We start from the raw sequence: 22266 nt of genomic DNA, 5'->3' as shown, positions 1-22266 counted from the left end.
GAGCTGGGCACACGCAGAGCCTGAGCCTTGGAGAAAATGATTCCCTGGCCCTGGGGCAGGTAGAAGAGCACAGGGACAGAGTGTGATTTAGGGAATATCCTCCAGGTGTTGTCAGAAGGGATGGAGGCAGGGAGTGTGTCAGCAAGGACTAGTATGGTTGGTGGGCCTTGGTAGTTAAATAGTAGGGTGGCTGGGACGTTTCGTAGGTTCTAGCATAATACAATAAAAATGACAGTCATGAAATCAGAATCAGCCTAATTAAGGCCAAATTAACCCAATGTCAGCTGTTCCCTGACTCTCTAATCCAGTAGTGACTTATAATAAGCGTATTCGTGTTCTATCATTTCCTTTTCATTGATTGGCTAGAGTAATTGTTCTTTACATATCCTGTCTATTTTTACATAGTAAAGAAAAGGTGTTTTTTAAAACAACCCTCCTTGGAAAAGTCTCCCTAACATATTGAATTAATAACAGAAGCCACGACAGGAAATTCACCACATATCTTGAGCTTTAGTCTCTGGTTTTAGATCTTCCTAACTGGTAAATTACCTTGACTTCTGCCTTCTTTCTTGAGATTAGTCCACTTAGGACTAAGTAGGAGTGCAACCTCTTGCCATGTGAAAAATGGTGGGACTCTAGGAAGAGGTTTTTTTCATTCTGTCAGTTTGTGTGTGTGTGTGTGTGTGTATGACAGTTTTTTGCTGCGTCTTGCAATGTGGGCCAGTGTAGACTCCTTTTCTAGGGAAAAAAATTCCCTAACCACTTTCTCTGGAATTTATTTTCATTGATGGCGTCATTGGCCCTGTCCAGTAGTAACATTAAGCACTCTATATTATAGAATTTAATTTTTTTTCTTGGTAGCCATATTTTAAAACATTAAAGCAAACAGGTGAAACTAATTTTAATAGTATATTTTAACCCACTATAACCAAGATATCATCAATGTGGGTGCAGTCTATACAAAACTTAATAATGAGAGAGTTTACATTGTTTTCCTGGGTTTCATAAATCCAGTGTGTACTTCCCACTTACAGCACAGTCTCCAATTGAAAGTTGAGTTTTTTCAGACATACATTCTCTGTACTGAGATTTAATGTTCACAGTTGTCAAATAAGAGTCACTAGGAGTGGGGTGGATGATAATTTCACTACTGATTTAAACTCTAATGGAGCTATGAACACCAACTGGTCAATAGGTTAATCAAATGAATAGTCATATAGTACAGAAGAATACTATGATTTGGGATTTAGAAAAAGAATGGGGACCGTGTGTCCTGACAGGGAGCACCAGAGCTTTTCTTGTTGAGAGTGACAAGGACAAAATGAGAATAAAGTCATACTGATAAGTGTCTAACAATATGAGGGAGAAGAAATGACCTGCCATAGTCCTGAGTTTTGACCTCGAGGTTTCTGTTCTTGACCCATATCTCTTTGATGATGTCCCAGGACACAGGTCAGATTAATCCCCACAGGGAAAGAGGGAGGGTAGAAGTACAAGGCATCTGACATAATTGTCCTGGGAAGGCAGGCTTCATTTATCACTCTGATCCACATTCATAATTTATTTTTATAGGATAAGAGGAAAAGAAGTATGATGGTCAAATCATCACAGAGGAAGCGACATGATTGTTGGAACCAATCCAACCCAAAGCCTGGTTTGAGTATCTCCATCCCTTTGAGGATGTCCAGTTACATATTCAAGAGGCCAGTTACTAGAATCTCATCTTATCCTGGCAACGAGGTCAGATACCATCAATGGGAGGAAACGTTGGAGCAGCCCCAACAACTCTGCTGGCAGAAAAGACTGCAAGGTGTCCAGGCCTGCAGAGTGCAGAAGAACCATTAAGTCCTTTGGCCTGGCCAAAGCCCTGCTGAATCTTGCACCTAGTTGCACAGGTGCATCCCTGCCAGGTGTGCTTGCAGGTGGTCTGAACTCCAGTCCCATGCCCACCCCTGCCTAGTCTTCAGATTCGGCAGAGACGATCCCAGGAGCTGGTCTGTACATCCCACAGCTCCTTGGCAAACAACTTCTGGTGACTCAGGAAGATATCAGGAAACAGGAAGAGAAAGTGAAGATGGCAAGAGAGAGACTGGCGGTAGCACTGATGCAGACAGACTCGCTAGTGAGGCAGGGAGAGTGAGGGGCAAAGAAGGACGTCCCAACAAATACGGTGATAAAAGACAAGACGGGGCAGATGACATGGAGCTCACACTACATTAATGCCTCTGCAGGGGTCATTAGGTTTTCTTGCTTTGAGCTCTAGAAACTTTAATATATACCAATAATTTCTTTTCTTTGATTCCTTTGCATGACAGAGAAGATACTGACAGTGATGCTTCTGAGGTAGGAGATTGAGTTTCAGGTGAGGAGAGAAACGTGATCTTTCCTTCCTTTCCTTTCCTGAGTGTTATGTATTTGTATTTTAAGATCAACAGAGAGTTATCACAGTCAGGGGATTCTTTAGAGTTTTGCCCTCACAGTCACAGAGAAAACATACCTAGTCAAAATGGATGGTCCTTTTTATGTAATATTGCAATAGATTCCAACATAACATTTCACTAAAGAGCTGTTATATCTGTCTTCTCTAAAAACACACCTACTTCTGTGTCTCTATTTTTCTGGTATTTGTTGCATGTTGAATCACTAGTTGCATACAATGAAATACTGTATTTTCCCTTTTCTTAGATTTATATGTGTTGGAAATTTGATTCATGAAAATTGATATGCCATTGCGGTGGCATGCTGTCAGGAGAACGACTGTTTTCAGCATGACAAGTCTCACAATAAGCCAGTGTGTTGGGATTTGTCTATTTGTCTGTTCGAGTATGTTGCACTCTTCAAATCCTCTTTATCATTACTTACTTTTGTCCCACAGATTTATCAGTTTCTGAGAGCAAGGTGTTAATAATAGAGTATCTTAGTATGTATATCTTCCTTAAAAAATGAGTTATTTTTTACCTAAATCTTCTCTCCTGTATTCTTCCATGTGGTAATCATCTGGAATTTTTGTTCGAATGTGTTTTTAATGTCTTGTTTTAAAACTAATACTAAATTAGACAGACGGTTTTTTTCCTTTCCTTGTGACTCTTTTTATGTTTTCCTGTGTTCACATTTCTTCTTCCTGATGTACATTCTTTACCGGTTCTTTCAATGCAGGCTTGTGGGAGGTGAACTTTGAGTCTGTTTGTAAGTCAGATAACATCTTTCTTTCTTTGATACATAGTGCGAATAGGTGTTTAGTTTAGCTTTGTAGTAATTTTTTTCCTTCTTTGTCAAGTTATTTAATATTTCTGATCCTCCACATCTTTACCTTAAAATGGAAATAAAACCCTAAATATTGTGACTGTAACTGAGATAGTACACGCAGAGCTTGCCAGTCCTGTTGCTTAGGAGAAATTAAATAGTCAATAATGATAAAGATTATTAACCATTATAATGATACCACAATAATGTAATATATAATAATGATATATTAATGTATAATAATAATTATACATTAATTTATAATTATAATATACAGTATATAATGTATGCAATGAATAATAATAATATATTAATATTATTAATCATTATAATCCTCAGAGTGTGCATTCTCAGAGAATCACTGCTTAAGATTGAGAATGTGAAGCTCACACATAAAAAGTCTGAGAGAGTGGCATGACTGTGACTTTAATTCTCAGCCCTTGGGTATCTTCAGCTGTGGTCGTCTGCACAGTGTGTACAGATAATATAATCTGTTACCACAGACCCAAAGCAGAACAGCGCAGGCTGCCTCATGCCGGGATTGCTCTGGGCTGCCTGTTGGGGTGCATCTGCTGTGAAGCTAGTTGGACTCTGTACAGAGAAAGATGAAAAAAGACTCTTTCTTTTCCCTCAGATTTCTCCCCCCGAGTTTTATTCACTTTTACATCCAGAGCAGATACTCTCTTCCCAGAGCCTTGGTGTTACTCTGGGATTCAGGTTTCCCAGACACCTAGTCATTTCAGTTCCCAAGGCCCAAGGTGACTGCAGAGTCATGTCTGACCCACTCATCCCATCTTGGCCTGTTTCCCGTCATGGAGGACACATGAGTGGGGAGAGGAGACATTGAGGGAGATTGATCTGGAAGTCCTGGTGAATCTGAGCTTCAGAGAATGAAGCAGAAAAGGGGAACCTGAGACTGCCAGGGCTTCAGTGGGGGAGGAATATGGAGGAACCGAGAGGGGTGTGATGGCTGCACAGAGTCAAGGGGAGGGATGTTCCAAAGTTTCCCAAGAAGGGAAACCTTGCACTGAATTGGGGATTCGATTTTACATGATGGAAATGTCTGTGCTGGTTTCACCAATTCTGGTGTCCCTGAGGGATGAACTGGTGTGACACCACAGGACAGAAGTTGCAGTCACTTTCAGGACTTAAGGAAGGTGAAACCTTTCAGCTTAGTCCCTTGTGAGCCAGTCAGGGGTCAAGTCTAGAACGGCTCGGAGCCTGAGTCCGTCCAATGTGGTTTCGTTCTGTTCCAGCCCAGCTCCTCTGGACCCCAGCTGGGAAAAGGGGACCTCAGATATAGTCAGATATAGTCATCGCAGCTTCTGTAGGTCGCCATGAGGCAGGTAATAGCCCAGGCATCGTCACTGGAGCTCATAGTCGCCCTCCTTCTTCCGCCGGCAGACAGTGACTTGTGAGGTGAGGAGAGCACATCAGAATGGTCCAGTCAGCTGCCCAGTATGGGAGACTCCAGGGGAAGGAGATGCCAAAGCCACAGAGACCCGATACCTCCTGTGTCTCCCTCTTCCTTTTGTCCACTTAATTTTCACCCTCAGTCCTTCTTTTCCTTTCCTTTTCCCTCTCTTGGCTCTCTCTCCCTCTCTTTCCCCTACATGTTCTAGCTTAATTGAGGTATTAAAGACATACAGTAAACTGCATACATTTAAAGTGAACAATTTGATACATTTTGATTATAACTTATTGAACCATCACCTCAATCAAGAAAAGGAACGCCCATCCTCCCCAAATTTCCTCATGCTCATTTTAATTCCTCCTTCCCTGCCGTTTGCAAACACATTCTCATTCCCAGGTAACCAGTATATGTCTGGTATATGTCCCTACAGATTTTCCTGTATTTTCCAAGGATTTTTATAAATGGGATCATATACTATGTACTCATTTTTTACTGGCTTCTTTCACTCAGCATAATTATTTTGAGATTTATGCTTGTCATTGCATGTACTATGAATTCATTCCTATCCCCAACCATTCCCTGGCAGCACTGTGCACACACCCGAGTGCTTCCCAGGTTGGAGTGAGAGCCAGTAGTACTGCTGCATCCCCAAAAGTAGGAATGCGCCTTGGTGCAACTCTGGGAGGTGTTGGCGGCAGCCCTGGACCCGCAAATGAATGCTTTCTTGGATGGTTGGAAAGCCCACCGTGCCATTGCAGTCCCAATGATTGGCCAGTGCTCAGAACCCGTGAAGAAGTCCCACGCACCAAGCACAGAGGCTGGCATGAGAATGAGAAAAGGCAGCAGCAGATATATGCGCACATGCAAATGCTTTCCCAGATGGCACAAATACCCATAGTAGTGCTGCGATCTCACAACTGGGTAGGTGCCTCCATATGGTGGCAGCTCTGAGCTCAGTGTGAATGCTTTCCCAGCGGATGGGAACACCCACTGTACCAACGCAACTTCCAGCATATGGAGTGGGATCAGAAACACAGCTATGCTTCCCCAACAGCGGTAGCAGGTGGAATCTGTGACCTGATACTACCACAAATACGCAAGCAAAATTTAGTTCATCAAAGACCATAAGAAACTACACTAACAATTCAGAGCAGAAGGAAATGACAAACCTCTATAAACGAACCTTGAAGTCACAGAAATTTACAATCTAAATGACAAATAATTCAAAATAACTGTCATTAAGGAAACTCACCAAGTTACAAGAATGTTCAGACAGTTCGATGAACTCAGGAATAAAATTAATGAGGAAAAGGAATACTTCGTTGAAGGAACTGAAACTATTAAAAAGAAGACAAGCAGAAATTCTGGATATGAAAAACATAATTAATGAGATAAAAAATAATCTAGAATCATTAAAAAACAGCTGATATGGATGAAAGAATTAGTGATTTAGAGGATAGAAATACAGAAATACTTTCAGTGGATGAGGAGAGAGGAGTCAGATTTTTAAAAAATGAAGGAATTCTTGGAAAATATATGACTCAATTATAAAAGCAACCTAAGAATTATACATATCACAGAAGGAGAAAAGAGGGAGAAAGGAGCAGAGAGCTTGTTAAAAGAAAAAATAGCTGAGAACTTTCCAAACCTGGGGAAGAACCGGACTTACAAGTACATGAAACCAACAGAAAGCCTAATAACATCAATGCTAAAAGACCTTCTCCAAGGCATATAATAGTAAAATTCACAAAAGCCAATGACAAAGAAAAAATATTAAGGGAAGCAAGACAGAAGAAAATAACCTGCAAAGGAACCCCTATCAGGCTTTCAGCTTATTTCTTGGCAGAAACTTTACAGGCAAGGAAAGAATGGAATGATATAATAAAAATATTGAAAGACAAAAACTTTGAGCCAAGAGTACTCTATCCAGTGAAATGATCCTTATCATACAATGGAGAAATAAAAGTTTTCCCATATAAACAAAGGCTGAGGGAGTTCATCGTCACTAGATGTCCCATACAAGCAGTGATCAAGAACGCCATCATACCTGAAACAAAAAGAAGACAAATGTCTACAAAGCTTTGAGCAAAGAGATAAATAGAAAGACAAAATCAGAAAGCTACAGCTCTGTTTCACAACAGGGTAGCAAATACTTAACTATAACTTAAAAGAAGAATGGAAGGAAAGCATAAAAAGTAACTATAAACACTTCAGCATAGTCACAAACGCACAACACAAAAATGAATAACTTGTGACAACAATAACTCAGAAGGAGTAGAGGAAAGGGATGGAACCTGCTTAGGCTAATGGAGATAAGAGGCTATCAGAAAGTGGACTATCTCATCTATGAGATCTTCATACAAACCTCACAGTAATCAGCAAAGAATCAGAGCAGAGCCATAGATCATAAAAAAAGAGAAAACTTCCAGAGAAAACCACCAAAATGAAATAGTAGTCCGAAACAGAAAGGAAGAGAAACAATGGAAATATAGATTAGGTGGGATTAAGTCCTCAGGTATCAATAATCCCTCTAAATGTAAATCGATTGAATTCTCCAATCAACAGACACAGAGTGCACAGAGTGGTGGGGTGGATTAGAAAACAAGACCCAACAATCCGCTGCCTCCAGGAAACACATCTCAGCACTAAAAACACCAGGCTCAGAATGAATGGATGGGAGACAATACTCCAAGCAAATGGCAAATAAAACAAAGTAGGTGTTTCCATAGTTATATCAGACAAAGCAGACTTCAAGATAAAAAAGACTATGAGAGACAAAGAGGGGCAGTATATAATGATAAAGGGGAGTTTCCACCAAGAGGACATAACACTTATAAAGTTATATGCACCTAACGCAACATCACAAAAGAATATAAAGCAACTATCAATAGACCTAAAGGGAGAAATTAACAGCAACTCAATAATAGCAGGGGAGCTGAACATCCCACTTACATCCATGGATAGATCATGCATAGAAAGGCAACAAGTAAATAGTGGATTTAAATGAAAGATATGATCAGATGAACTTGATATATATAGAGCATACCCTCCCAAAAAAGCGGAATACACATTCTTCTTAAGTGCACATGGAACCTTCTCAAAGATAGACCATATGTTGTGAAACAAGGCAAGACTGAATAAATTTAAGATTGAAATCATATCAAGCTTCTTTTCTGACCACAATGCTATGACACTAGAAATCATCTACAAGACAAAAGATGGGGAAGTTACAAATATGTTGAGACTAAAGAACACACGACTGAAGAAACATTGGATCAATGAACAAATCAACGGAGAAATCAAAAAATACCTGAAGACAAATGAAAATGAAAAGACCACAAAACTACTCTTATGGGATGCAGCAAAAGCAGTTCTAAGAAGGAAATTCATAGCAATACAAGCGCATCTCAGCAAACAAGAAAAATACCAAATAAGTAACCTTAACCTACACCTAATAGAACCAGAAAATGAAGAACAAATGAAGCCCAAAGTCATCAGAATGAGGGAAATAATAAAAATTACAGCAGAAATAAATGAAATAGAGACTAAAAAAACTGTAGAAAGGATCAATGAAACAAAGAGTTGGTTCTTTGTGAAGATTGAAACAAAACTGACAGACCCTTAGCCAGACTCACTAAGAAAAAAAGAGAGAAGGCTCAACACTTAAAATTAGAAATGAAAGAGGAGAAATTACAACAGATACCACAGGAATACAAAGGACAATAAAAGAATACACTGAACAACTTACATGCCACCAAATTGGATAACCTAAAAGAAATAGATAAATTATTAGATTCATACAACCTCCCAAAACTGATTCAAGAAGAAACAGAGAAAATGAACAGACAAATCACAAGTAAAGAGATCGAAATGGTCATCAAAAACCTCCCAAAAAACAAAAGTCCAGGACCAGATGTCTTCTCTGGAGAATTCTACACAATATTCAAACAAGATTTAATACCTATGCTTCTCAAACTATTCCAAGTAGTTGAAGAAGATGGAACACTTCCTAATTCATTCTATGAGGCCAACATCACCCTGACAGCAAAAGCAGGCAAGGACAGCACAAGAAGGAATATTACAGGCCAATATCGCTGATGAACACAGATGCAAAAATCCTCAACTAAATATAAGCAAATCGAACACAGCAATATATTACAAAGATCATATACCATGATCAAGTGGAAATTATACCAGGGATGCAGGGAAGGTTCAACATCCGCAAATCAATCAATGTGCTACACCACATTAACAAAATGAGAACTAAAAATCACATGATCCTCTACACAGATGCAGAGAAAGGATTTGACAAAACCCAACATCCATTTATGATAAAAACTCTCAATAAAACGGGTATAGAAGGAAAGTACCTCAACACAATAAAGGTTATATATCACAAACCCATAGCCAACATCATACTTAATGGTGAAAAACTTAAAGCCATTCCTCTGAAAACAGGAAGAAGACAAAGGTGCCCACTCACGCCACTCCCATTCAACATAGTACTGGAGGTTTAGGCCAGAGCAATTAGGCTGGAAAAAGAAATAAAATGAATCCAAATTGGAAAGGAAGAAATGAAACTCTTGCTGTTTGCAGATGACATGATTGTAAATATAGAAAACCCAAAACAATCCATCAGAAAACTATTAGAAATAATCAACCACTACAGCAAAGTTGCAGCGTACAAAATCAACTAACAAAAAGCAGTTACATTTCTATACTCTAATAATAAACTAACAGAAAGAGAACTCAACAGTACAATCGCATTTACAATAGCAACAAAAAGAAAAAAGTGATTAGGGATAAATTTTAAAGACCTATACAATGAAAACTATAAGACAATATTGAAAGAAATCAATGATGACCTGAAGTAATGGGAAGATATTCCATGCACATGGAATGGAAGAATAAACAAAGTTAAAATGTCCATATTACCTAAAGTAATCTACGGATTCAAAGCAATCCCGATCAGAATCCCAATGACATTCTTCATAGAAACAGAACACAGAATCCTAAAATATGTATGGAATAACAAAAGACCTCAAATAGCCAAAGAAATCCTGAAAAGAAAGAGCAAAGCTGGAGGCATCACAATCCTAACTTGAAAATATATTACATAGCTATACTAATCAAAATGGCATGGTACTGGCACAAAAGCAGACTCATAGATCAATGGAGCAGAACTGAAAGCCCAGAAAAAAACCCACACATCTGTGGTCAGTTAATCTCTGACAAAGGAGCCAAGATCATACAATGGAGAAAGGAAAGTATCTTCAATAAATGCTGTTGGGAAAACTGGACAGCCACATGCAAATGAATGAAAGTAGATCATTATCTTCCACCATACACAAAAATTAACTCGAAATGGATAAAAGACTTGAATCTAACACTTGAAATCATAAAACTCCTAGAAGAAAATATACGCAGTACAGTCTTTGACATCGGTCTTTTCTGCACCCTTCCCAATACTATGTCTACTCAAACAAGGGAAAGAAAAGAAAAAATATACAAATGGGACTACATGAGACTAAAAGCCTTCTGCAAGGCAAAGGAAATGATGAACAAAACGAAAAGACAGGGCCAGCCCCGTGGCTTAGTGGTTAAGTGCACGAGCTCCACTACTGGCGGCCCAGGTTCGGATCCCAGACGCTCACAGACGCACTGCTTGTCCGGCCATGCTGAGGCCGCCTCACACATACAACAACTAGAAGGATGTGCAACTATGAAATACAACTATCAACTGGGACTTTGGGGAAAACAAAAAAAAGAGGAAGATTAGCAATAGATGTTAGCTCAGAGCCGGTCTCCCTCAGAAAAAAAGAGGAGGATTAGCACGGATGTTAGCTCAGGGCTGATCTTCCTCAAAAAAATTAAAAAAACGAAAAGACAACCCACGAACTGGGAGAAAATGTTTGCACATCATATATCTGTCAAGGGGTTAATTTCCAAAATACATAAACAACTCATACACCCAACAACAACAAAAAAAAGATAATCCAATCTAAAAATGGGCAGAGGATATGAACAGACATTTTTCCAAAGAAGATATACAGAAGCCCAACAGGCACATGAAAAGATGTATAACATTACTAATTATTAGGGATATTCAAATCAAAACTACAATGAGTGATCACCTTACACCTGTCAGAATGGCTATAACTCCCAAGACAAAAAATAACAAATGTTGGAGAGGATAAGGAGAAAAGAGCACCCTCACACACTGCTGGTGGGAATGCAAACAGTTGCAGCCACCGGGGAAAACAGTATGGAGATTTCTCAAAAATTAAAAATGGAAATACCATAACTTCTAGCTATGCCACTACTGGGTATTTATACAAAAAAATTGAAATCAACAATTCAAAGAGATTTATGCACTCCTGTGTTCACTGTGGCATTATTCACAATAGCCAAGACATGGAAGCACCCCAAGTGCCCTGCTACAGATGAATGGATAAAGAAGATGTGGTATGTAGTATATACAATGGAATACTACTCAGCCAGAAAAAAAAGACAAGCTTGTTCTGTTTGCAACAACCTGGATGGACCTTGAGGATATGATGTTAAATGAAATAAGCCAGACAAAGAAATATGCATGATTTCACTCATATGTAGAAGATAAACATACACAGGGATAAAGAGAACAGATTAGTTCTTACCAGAGGGGAAGGGGGCTGGGGGTTTAGTGAAAGAGTTAAAGGGGCACATGTGCATGGTATGGATAAAAGTCAGACTACTTGTGGTAAGCACGATGCAGTCTATACAGAAATTCACAGATAATAATGAACACCCGAAATTACACAATGTTAAAACCCTTTATAATTTCAATAAAATTATTAAAAAAGAAAAAAAAATCATTATTTTTTATGGTTGAATAGTATTCCACTGTGGGGCTATACCACACTTTGTGTATCCGTTCACCAGTAGATGGACATTTGGGTTGTTTTCCGTTTTTGTCTACTATAACTAGGTTATCATCATGTGTGTACAAGTCTGTGTATACAAATATGTGTTTATTTCCCTTACATGGATTCCTAGGAGAGGAATGGCTGGGTAGACGTATGTAATTATTAAAGACACATCCAAGCTATTTTTCACCAGCACTGATGAGAGTTTCAGTGAATTCACATCTTCAACAACATTTGCTATAGTCAGTTTTTTTAATTTTAGCCATTCTCAAGTATGGTGGAATCGTATGATGACTGTCACTTACATTTCCCCAATGACTCATGTTGTGAAGGAGAAGGCAAGCCACACACAGACTGGGAGAAAACATCTGCAAAACATATCCCTAGAAAAGGATGTGTATTTATAATATATAAAGAGCTCTTACAACCCAATAGTAAGAAGACAATCAACACGTCATGGCTTGCCAGGAGACAGTACATCAGGTTTGTGATGAGCACCAGGAGGCCCGCCAAGCAGATGAGGAAGAGAGCCCAGAAGGGGAGGTCTGAGGAGACAAGTGGTGTGGTGAGCCACGTCCTGTCATCACCCCAGGGCTCCTGGTGACCCCACTGTGCCTCAACTCTCCTTGACAAGGGTTGGCCAACATTCTTCATCATCCAAGGCACTGTGCGCATGGTTCTCTTCAATGGGACACAGCATCAAGATACTCGTCTCCTACCATGGGCTAGGACTTCCTGCAGGTTTACCAGGTTTCTCAGTCAAGGTGTCATCTCTATTGGGAAAATATACTGGAAGTGAATGAAATGGAAAATGCACGTGTGTGTGTTTCACTCTTTTTAATAAAACTTTTTAGACACAGAAAAATAAAGGGAACAGTTTCATAAACATCCACCATCTAGATTTAACAATGTATATTCCATCCAATTAAAACAATATTTCATCAATGTATAAATTATTAACACTTGCCACCCTTGATTCATCCCATGTTTTCAATGAAATATTAAAGTCAAGTAGACATCATGATGTTTCACCCCATTTTAGTTTCCCTCTCTAAAAAGTGAGCACACTTTGCTACAAAATCCAAGACCATTATCACAGAACAAAAGTGTAATAAATTAAACCAAATTCATACCTCTGGCCACAGAGGACTGAATTTGGGCTGGACTTTCTTATGACGGTTGGGGGGAGAATGGTTCATCACAGTTGGCAAGCCTATGGGATCTCTCTAAATTTGTAAAATCCCACTCAAATGTGTTCTTCCATGCCTGGAAACACATCATCCCCTTCTCCTTTATCTATTTGCTTCATATTCATTTTCTAGGATTAACCTACAATGTAATATCCTGCAGGAAGTCTTCTCTGATTACCACCTCCAAGTATGAGTTTGTTCACATCAAATAATTGAGAAGTTTCATTTCTCTATTCTTGTTATTGCCAGCTACAACATAAACTCGAGGAGGGGAGGACACACAGCACCCAGTGGGCATGGGGGGAGGCGTACAGGTCCCCCTACTTGTACCTCTATCCAGACAACCTCTTAGAGGTGTGCTGTCTGATATGGAGCAGCAACAAGTCTCTTTTTGAATTAAAATTAATTTTAGTTAAATAAAATAAAAAATCTAGTACCTCAGTAACATTAAAAATCAGTACAAATAAAGACCAATCACAATACCATCCTTCGAGTAGTCAACAGCCACATGTGACTATGCACTGGAGAGCACAGATATAGAACATTCTAACACTACAGAAAGTTCTAGTGCATTGGTGCTCATCTGGAGCGGGACTGGGTAAACTATAGCCTGTGGATCAGAAACCACATGACGCCCAAACCTGTAAGTCTGCTTCACACACAGCTGGAGACCCTCACTGACCATCTGGCCCAGTGGTTTTCAGTGCAGAGATAAGGAATCAAAAGTCCAGAGTGGGGAGGTGTCTAGCTTGAGGTCAGAGAGTTGTCTAGGAGAAGGTGACGGCCTCCTATATTACACTGGTGTCCTTTTCTCTCTCTCAATGGTGGGTAAAGACTGGGGGACTATGCCACCTCCTGCCAGCCTGAGAAAGTTCAATGCTCTCTCAGCCCCAGGCATCCAGAATCCCCAGAAAGTCCTCATTTCCTTTCACAATGACCAGGGAGCCTTATCATTCCCAAGGACACTCTTCTTGACCAGGGTCAAGTTCTGCAGCTTGGTCCATTCTGGGTCAGCCACAGGAATTCCTCCTAGATGGCAACTCTGTCCAGCCTATGTGCCAAGGCGGCAAGGGACACAGGGAGTCCACTCCAGTGTGGTTACTGTGGGGGACAGACCTGGAAGGGCACAAGGGATGAAGAAGGATGTCTAGAATTCTACCCTGATTCTAGATTCCCTGCTTCTGGGTTCTGTCCAAGATAACTTTCTGCAATAATGTAAACATTTGTCTGCACTACCAAATACACTCATTATTAGCCCCATGTTGTTATCAAGCACTTAAAATGTGGCTAGTGTGTGTGAGTGAGGAACTCAATTTATCACGTAATTTCATTTTAAGTAATTAATTTATAAATAAATAACCACAGGGAGAACATTTTTGAAACATTTGAGAAAGGACTTCTGCAAATGCATAAAAACAATGAGAACACTGGTTAAAAAAAAAGGTCAAAATCAACTTTTCAGAAGTCTAGAAATTAATCAACAGCTTGTAAGAATCTGAGGAGGGTTTAGTGAAGAAACATGGTGGAATCTTGATAACGGGAGCAAACTTTGTGGCATTATAACTTGCACTATTCCCATCCTGCTCTCACAATATCCTACATAACTTTGAAAACCATCAGTCTCAGAACCATGGTAGCTGAGACAACCAGCAGCCAAGCAGACATGATGGGTTTGGAGCTCTGAAAATAGCCATCCCCATTGAACTGTCACTAGCTGACCTGCCTGGCAGCTTCTCGAAAAAGCCCCATGTTCAGGGCTTGACGTTACTTGACTCAGAGCTTGCCCAGGGAGGAAAGTCTGTCACCAGGGCACTTGCTAAAAATATTCAGGGCTGATTGTTTTCTATTGTAGCTGTCTGAGGGAGTGATACCAGCTGAGGCAGGCAATGGTGAGCCAAAAACTTAGAAGAAAAATTGGGGGAATGAGATGTCCACAGGGGGCTTTGAAAAGCTCCAGTGTATTTGCGGGCATCTAGAGGGCCACAAGTGCTCATTGCTGTGGCACGCCCAGGAAAGACTTGAGACCATCTTAATCTCTCACCTCTAGTTGAAGGGTTGGCTTAATATCTGAAAACTTGATTATGTATTACACAATATTAATAGAATAAGGGCCAATACCACGCAATCTCGACCATATATACAGAAAATAATTTTACAAAATACAACGCCCTTCATGTCTAAAAAAGAAAACACTAACAAATTAGGAATAGAAAAAAACTTTCTCAACCTATAAACAGCATCAATGAAAAACCCACGGCTAACAGCATATTCAATGGTGAAAGACTGAAAATTTCCCGCTAAGACCAGGGACAAGAAAATGATGTCTTATCATATCTCCTATGTTAATCACAGGTACTAGAGGTTCTAATGAGGGCAATTAGGCAAGAAAAAGGAATAAAAGAAACCCAGATTGGAAGGGAAGAGGTAAAACTATTTGTTTTGCAGATGAGAAGATATTGTATATAGAAAACCCTAAAAAATACACTCCTCCCCACAAATAACATGTGAATCATATCTTAATAGGTGTATAAAAAATTTAAATTGCCCCATGTGGTTAGTGGCTCCACTATTGGAGAGCACAGTTAGACTGCTGATATTTGTTGAAAGTCTCCAGAAGAGGAAGAGGAGCAGGATGCTGGAGGTTGGTGGCACCAAATGTTAATGCTTTTCTCATCCCCCAAAAACCTATGGAAGGAGATGTTAGGATTAGCTGACAAGGATGTGGGGCAGAATGGGCACGATGTACGTGACTTCCAGATCAATGATGTGTCACGGGAGCTCAGAGTCATCAGCCACCAGCTCAGCCAATGCTTCCAATCTCCTCAACCTACATCAAGTCGGTGACCAGGCAGGAGTGGAAAATGTCTCACAGCTGGCTGCCTCTGTAGAACTTGGTGACCTAGAACAAACGCGAGGGAGAGTGGGTGAGGTGGAGGTCTCCTGGGGATGCAGGGCGCCACTGGAGCCAGTGAAAGATCACAGACCTTGGGGCAAGGGAGACCTGACTTCAAATCCTGGCTCTGTCCCTAACACACTGTGTGACCTTAGGCACAATACTCCCATTTCTGAGCTTCAGTTTACCCATGTGAGAAATGGGGATGGCAGCTAGGACATCACCTCTGGACACTGAGAGAACCCAGACATGCAGGGAAAGTGAAGGGTTGAAACAATCACATAACAGATGTAAGTCAGATGGAGGAATGATTGTGCCCTTAGGGCAAGGAGAGACGGGAGAGGGAGACTCCACCTGGTCTTGGGTGTCCCCGAGCAGGGCAGTGTACTCCAAGGATGCGGGCTCCGAGTTGTTGAGGTTCCAGCTGATGATGCAGAAATGTAGCTGGTACTCTCTCTGGATGGATAAACTCTGGGCTGCAGAGCTTGAAGCCACCGAGAGGAAGAGCAGACAGGTGGAGATTCTCGGCTCCCAGCACAGAGGCATGGTGGCCCACGGGGTCAGCGTGGTGGGTACAGACAGCGTCCACACTGGTGGCTGCCCCATCCTTCTCAGGCCTGGGGAGAGAGGGATGTGGGGACTCTAGAGAGAGGTCATGAAACCTCTGGGGTTGGGGGCCAGAACAGGAAGGAGGAAATGGGAGGACTGTGGGGAGACAGAGAAGGGTGGTCACAAAAGTGGTCATTAGGGGCAAATGCTCAGGGGAGGGTCTCACCTGAGGGAGAGCAGTCTGCAACTCGAGTAGAAGAGGCCCAGGCTGCTGTTCTTGAACAAGGACCCAGCTGGGGAGGAAGGAGGAGGAGCAGGAGGGACAGGGGTTGAGGGAGGGGCTGCGTGGGATTTAACCCACCAGGAGCTGCTGGGACCAGGGTCTCACCAGGCTCTGCAGGCCCCTCTCAGTGAAGTTAATCGTGGCTTAGTCTTTGATCATGTCTGAGGAATACCAGAGGGTGGAGATGGTGACGTTGACTGTGAGGGTCTTCATGTTGCGCCCCAAAGCTGCAAGACGAGAGGGAGAGCGATGGCCGTCTCTGAAAGCTGGCCTGAGACCACACCAGAGTCCTGCACTCATTATAATCTGTCGTCTTCTGTCCCAGTGGCACCACCATCCACACGTGCGGTCACCCAAGTCAGAACCAGCATATCTGCTCAGCTCCTCCTCCCTCCCAGTAACACCCATTCACCTTGCACACTTGTCCTCACATACATTCCCTCTCTCCATACCTGTCCTAGTTCAGGTCTTAACTTCCTTCACCCGGACAAACACCCCAGCAGGCTCATTGGATGCTCTGTCTAAAGGATGTTCTACGTGGACTACTAGAAGAATCTTTCTGAAATGAATACCCCACTAGGGCCACCATTGCTCTAGTACCACCCATGGCTCCCTACGGCCTTCAGTGTTTAGTTCAACCTTCTTGACCTGGCACTCAAGGCTCTACTCAATCTGACTCCTGCTGACCTTTCAGTCTCATTTTATCCATCTACTGCGGGTTAATTATTATGCTTCATGCAACCCAAATTCGGTTCAATTCTCCCCATACGGAATGTTGTTTCTGGCCAGAGTCTTTGCTCATGGAATCCCCTCTGCCAGGAAAACCCTTCATCCTCTATTTGCCGGGGTCCCTCCTACTCATTCTTAAAGACTTCATTCTGGTGAAACTTTCTCTAGCAAGCTCTTCCCCTCCAAATTATGCCAGGTGCCTCTCCCCGAAATATCTCATATTGTATTATAATGGTGTGTTAATTTCACAAGACTAGGGGCTCTCTGAGGGCTGGTCTTAGACTGAATCGTTGGTGTAATCTTTGTAATCAGCATGAATGCCCTAAAACCAGAATTTCACACCCTGGCTTCCCAGCTCCTGGATCACAACTGGCTGGTAGGGGCTGGAGAGCTTCTCTTGCAAAGGAAAAGGCACCCCCAGATACCTGTGGTGGCTTCTGGTGGCACAGGTGACGACCAAGTATGCAGGGATGTGGTGGCCGGCTAGGGAGCTGTGGAGAGGGCTGTCAGCAAGGACGGACAGAGTGGGAGGAGCCCCTAGGCTCACACGGGCTCCATCACTGGCTGTCTCAGGACCACCATTCACAGGTGAAGCATAAATGAGAGTGAGGGGACGGGTGACTGTGTGAGCAGAGGGATGAGCAAGCCTGTGGATGAGAGGAGCCCAAGAGAGAGAGATAGGTGAACAAGAGAGACTGAACTTGGAATAGAGATAGATAGACAGGCAGAAAAATGTGAAGATGGATGGGATACCTGGAAAATGAGGACCAAGAGTGGGGCTCTAGGAGAATTAAAGTGAAAACCACGTGGGGTCAGAATGTGGTGGAGAACATATCTGTGTCTAAGGCTTTCTCACAATGGGCTGGGACTCTCCACCAGAACCCGGGAGGGAGAGAAGGGATGAATTAGGGCACTTCCAGGTGCCTCCCTCACCAAGGACAGCAGGTGAAGGAGAACAAGTGCTCCCAAACCCCAAATGCAGACGAGACATAGGAGATCAGGGCCAGAAATACTCACTGTTGGTAGTCAGGGCCACGGCTCCATAGGTGTAACCTGTGGAGAGAAGGTGAGAGGAGATGAGCAAGAGTTGGGGTGAACATAAAGAATTAAGGGAGAGGAAGGATGTAGGGACATTTGAGGGGAAAGCAGAGAGGATGAGTGGAGGGGTGTTCAGGGGGAAGTCAACTAGATGCAAGGTGGTTGGACCCAGTGATCACACAGTGATGAGAAGACTGAACCCTGACCAGGAGGATAGAGAGATGGATCATAGCTCACTTTAGAACAAAGGAGGGAACACAGAACTCCGACTGGGAGAGAGAGCGTGGCTGTAGCAGAGCCCCTCACCACTGACGTAGAGGCTGTCCCCGTCCAGGGTGAAGGAGCCCAGGTGGGTGATGCACTGGGTCTCATGGCTCAGCTCCCAGTAGAGTCACTCTCTGTCCAGCCTGGGGCCTGCAGGGGTCAGAGTGGAAGGTGCAGATGATGTCCACCACAGTGGCTGCCCCACCCTTCTCAAGCCTGGGGGAGGAAGATCATGGTGAAGTGGAATACTGAGCAGGGGTCATTCTTGGTGCCGAAAGTGAGAGAGGGGAAAGGAAGAGGCTGATGGAGATGCTGAAGGGGCTGCTCTGATGCCTGCAGGGACTATCCTAGGTGTCTCCCGTGTGAGACAACCCCCTCACAAGTAAGGCCTGACTTCTTTTAGGATGTGGAGGGGGGCCTGTGAGTGGCAAAGAGGGGTGAACACACAGACCTGGGTAAGGGGGCACCTGCAGGTCTGCACGGACAGCAGCGAGGAGCACAGTCAGTGCCCTGTGCCATCTGACACATGCAGGCAAGAAAGTACCGTTATGTTCTCTCGGTTCTACACTCCAATATCTTTTCTTTCTACTTCTTTCCTACTCCACAGCCATCATCCAGGCCTAGGCAACAATCATCTTATTCCTAATCTTATTCCCAGCACCTCCCATCTTGCATATTAAGTCTTCATTCTTAACCATGAAGTCCATTTTTACCCACATGCTTAGACCAAACCCTAATCACATCATCCTTCTACTCGCATCTCTCCAGAGTCTTCCCACTGGTCTTAGAACAGAGTCCCAAGTCACCCCTGATCTGGTCCTGCCTTTCCTCCCCTCGCTGGTGTGGCTCACACCCCTCCCCCTGTGTTGACTCGGCTCAGCCATCCCTCTTCTCAGTTCATGGACACACCAGGCTCTCTGCTTCAAGGGTGTCCTCATGCGGTTCCTCTGCCTGAAATGCTCTCTTGAACACACTCTCACACGCTCACTCCAGTCTAACCCTCTGACCAGTTAAATCCAGTCCCAACTACAGCTCTCAAGCTACATATCAGTCCTTCTCAAGAGGGCTTCACTGCCCCCTCAGGTTGATTCCCCTTGTGCCAAACTCCTACATCACTCTCATCATTAACTTTTCAAAATCCAAATTCCCAAATACAATATAAATTCCATGGAGGTGGGACAAGGTCTCTCTGGTTCTCCAGGTCCCCATGCATGTGGCCCAGGGCCTGGCTCATGAGATGAGGAACCATCCCGGTTTGTCTAGGACTGCCCTTGTTTGAACACTAAACGTCCTGTGTCCTGGAAAACCCCGCTGTCCTGAATAAACGAGGATGGTTGGTCACCATAAATTATACACTCAAAGACTATCTATTGCATGACAAGCACACATTCCTCTCAAGAACATCACAGAAAGCTAGAATGAAAAAGTCACACACACATACACACACAATTAGTAGAGGCCAACAACTAAATACAAAATTATTTAACAAGATTCTCTGCAAAGTGAATCACCAGACCGTTATTTCAGAAAAGTTTCAAGAAACAAAGTTAATTCCCTTTAGAAGGCAAGGTGGTGAGGACAGTCTTTTTGGAGACTATTGCCCTTCCCTTCAGTCTACAGTGTTGCTTAGTATTCCTCCAAATGATTTGAAATGTCATAAAGAAAAAAATGTTCTAAATGAATCTGGCTACTGGCAAATTCAATTTTAAATTTGTTATTAATACAAGGAAGTTCCAATCATCTTTTTCCCTGAATGCTCCTCTATTTCAAATTTTTGTGGAGGATTTATAGGACTTTAGAACTCAAATTGAATGGGTCTAAGGAATGTTGCTGAGTATCCCTGCTAATATTTCATGGGATGTCTTCTAATACTACATACACACGCAAAACATTTCTGTATTTATATTATATATAAATCCTGACTTTTGAGTATTATGCAATGCAAGTAAATCTATATTTTCTACTATAATACACATTTGCAGTTATTTACGTTTGTTTCATGTGTTTTTATTTGCATATAACTGTACTTACTGAAATATTTACCACACAGAACCACACACAGCTTACCATCTTTCCATCCATCAAACATCAACAATATTTCTCAAGATACCCTCACTCTCAGTGACTCCATGTGGTGACAACCTGAGCCCAGGAAAGCCCACTGGCAGGTCTTCTGCACAGCGGAGGCTGCCGGAACCTGTTGGTACCAGGTCCACAGGGTACTCACCTGGTCACACAGAAATCCATGGATCAGCAAGGACAGGTGGACCCTGAGCCTGGTTTCACCTGAAACTTGAGCTCCACGGATGCTTTTCGTGTCTGAGGGGGGATAAAAAGCGCAAACAAGCTTTTGAGGCCTTTTATAGGGTGTTGGATGGAAAGGACAACCCCATTCACTTTTCTATTTTTGTATTTACTTATTTAACTGTAACTGTTGGCTGTGGCTGGATTTTCTCGATTCCTATCCAGCCACCTGCTGCTCCCCGAGATGGGAGAAAGCAGCTTCGTGCTGTGTGCACTTGAGTCACTCAACTCACTTGGCTGGACAGAGACTTTTTGGTGACTCTGGACACTTTAAACAAGCTTGTCATTTAGGGACCCTGTAAGTGACTCGCTGACTTGTCAACAATTTCCACACATCATTCAAGGCTCGGGAAATTTTCAGTCCCTGGAGCAGGTTTCCCAACCTCGGCACAACTGATATTCCGGGCCAGATAAACCTGTCAGGCTGTCCTGGGCCCTGGAGGACGCTGAGCAGCATCCCTGGCTCCCCCTCTAGATGCCAGGAGCACCCCAATTGTAACAACCCAAACACCTTCTGCAGACGTGGATAAGCCCTCTGGGGAAAAAATCACATGGAGGACGATGATGGGGACTCTGAGGAGGGGACAGCGGCTCCCGGAGCCAGGAGGAACAGCAGCCTTGGGCGCACTGAGCCAACAGCCCCGGGGGAAACGGGGCTCCGGGAGGACGGAGGGACGTCGGGCCCTGACGGGGCTTCCCCTGGCCCAGGCCCCTCCCTGGACCGAGACTGGAGCCAGGATAGCCCACCGCTCACCGAGCACCGCCCATGAGGGTGAACGTGCACAGGAATGCTGTCCGCGCCAAGACGGAACACACCGCGCAGAACGTCCGCTCCATCCACGGCGCCGCCAGCGCTTCCGGTTCCGGTCTCGGGCGGGCGTTCGGGGAGGACGAACGTTTGGGGGCTGCGGGTTGAGGCGGCGGGCGGGGCGAGGCCGCACACCCCAGCCTCGGGGGAGGTGTCTAGTTTCTAGAGTGAGTGAGAAGCTGGAAAGCGGGCTGGGTCAGCATCAGGGACAGGGACAAAATCTAGGGGCGGGGCTGTGTGCGGGAACCAGTTCTAGGGGCGGGATGTGGGTGGGCACAAGGCTGTGAGTGACAGCAGGCCTGGGAGGCGGTTCTGTGGGCGGGAACAAGGGTGCGGGTGGGGCAGTGATCCGGGACCAGGCTGTGGGCGGGGACGAGGTTGTGGGCGGGGCAATGAGACGGAACCAGGCTGTGGGCGTGGTCCCGGCTGTGAGCGGAGCAAGACCCGAACGTTGTGGGCGGAGACCAGTTCCAGTGGCGGGAAGAGGCGGGGATGTGGCTGGAATAATTCAGGCAGACTTCACAGGGGGAGGAAATCAGCTCCACGGGCGGGGCTGGAGGCAAGGTTTTCCGTGGACCCCTAGACTGTACAGGTAACTGGATGATGAGCAGCTGTTCTTCATTCCTTTCCCCACATTTACACAGCC

The 22266-nt window shown here is 43.5% G+C and overlaps 1 long non-coding RNA gene across 1 annotated transcript; it reads right to left on the bottom strand.

Annotated features, from left to right (window-relative positions):
- Window positions 1-18237: 18237 nt before the first annotated feature.
- LOC131402141 (uncharacterized) lies at window positions 18238-20946 on the bottom strand. Its single transcript, XR_009218310.1, has 3 exons — window positions 20736-20946; window positions 18551-18658; window positions 18238-18259 (listed from the first exon to the last, which is right to left on the bottom strand). It is a non-coding gene; the product is annotated as an uncharacterized LOC131402141 (long non-coding RNA).
- Window positions 20947-22266: the final 1320 nt, after the last annotated feature.

The sequence above is a fragment of the Diceros bicornis genome (assembly GCF_020826845.1).
Source record: "Diceros bicornis minor isolate mBicDic1 chromosome 30 unlocalized genomic scaffold, mDicBic1.mat.cur SUPER_30_unloc_3, whole genome shotgun sequence".
Taxonomy (NCBI): domain Eukaryota; kingdom Metazoa; phylum Chordata; class Mammalia; order Perissodactyla; family Rhinocerotidae; genus Diceros; species Diceros bicornis.
This window is presented reverse-complemented; position numbering and strand designations above follow the sequence as displayed.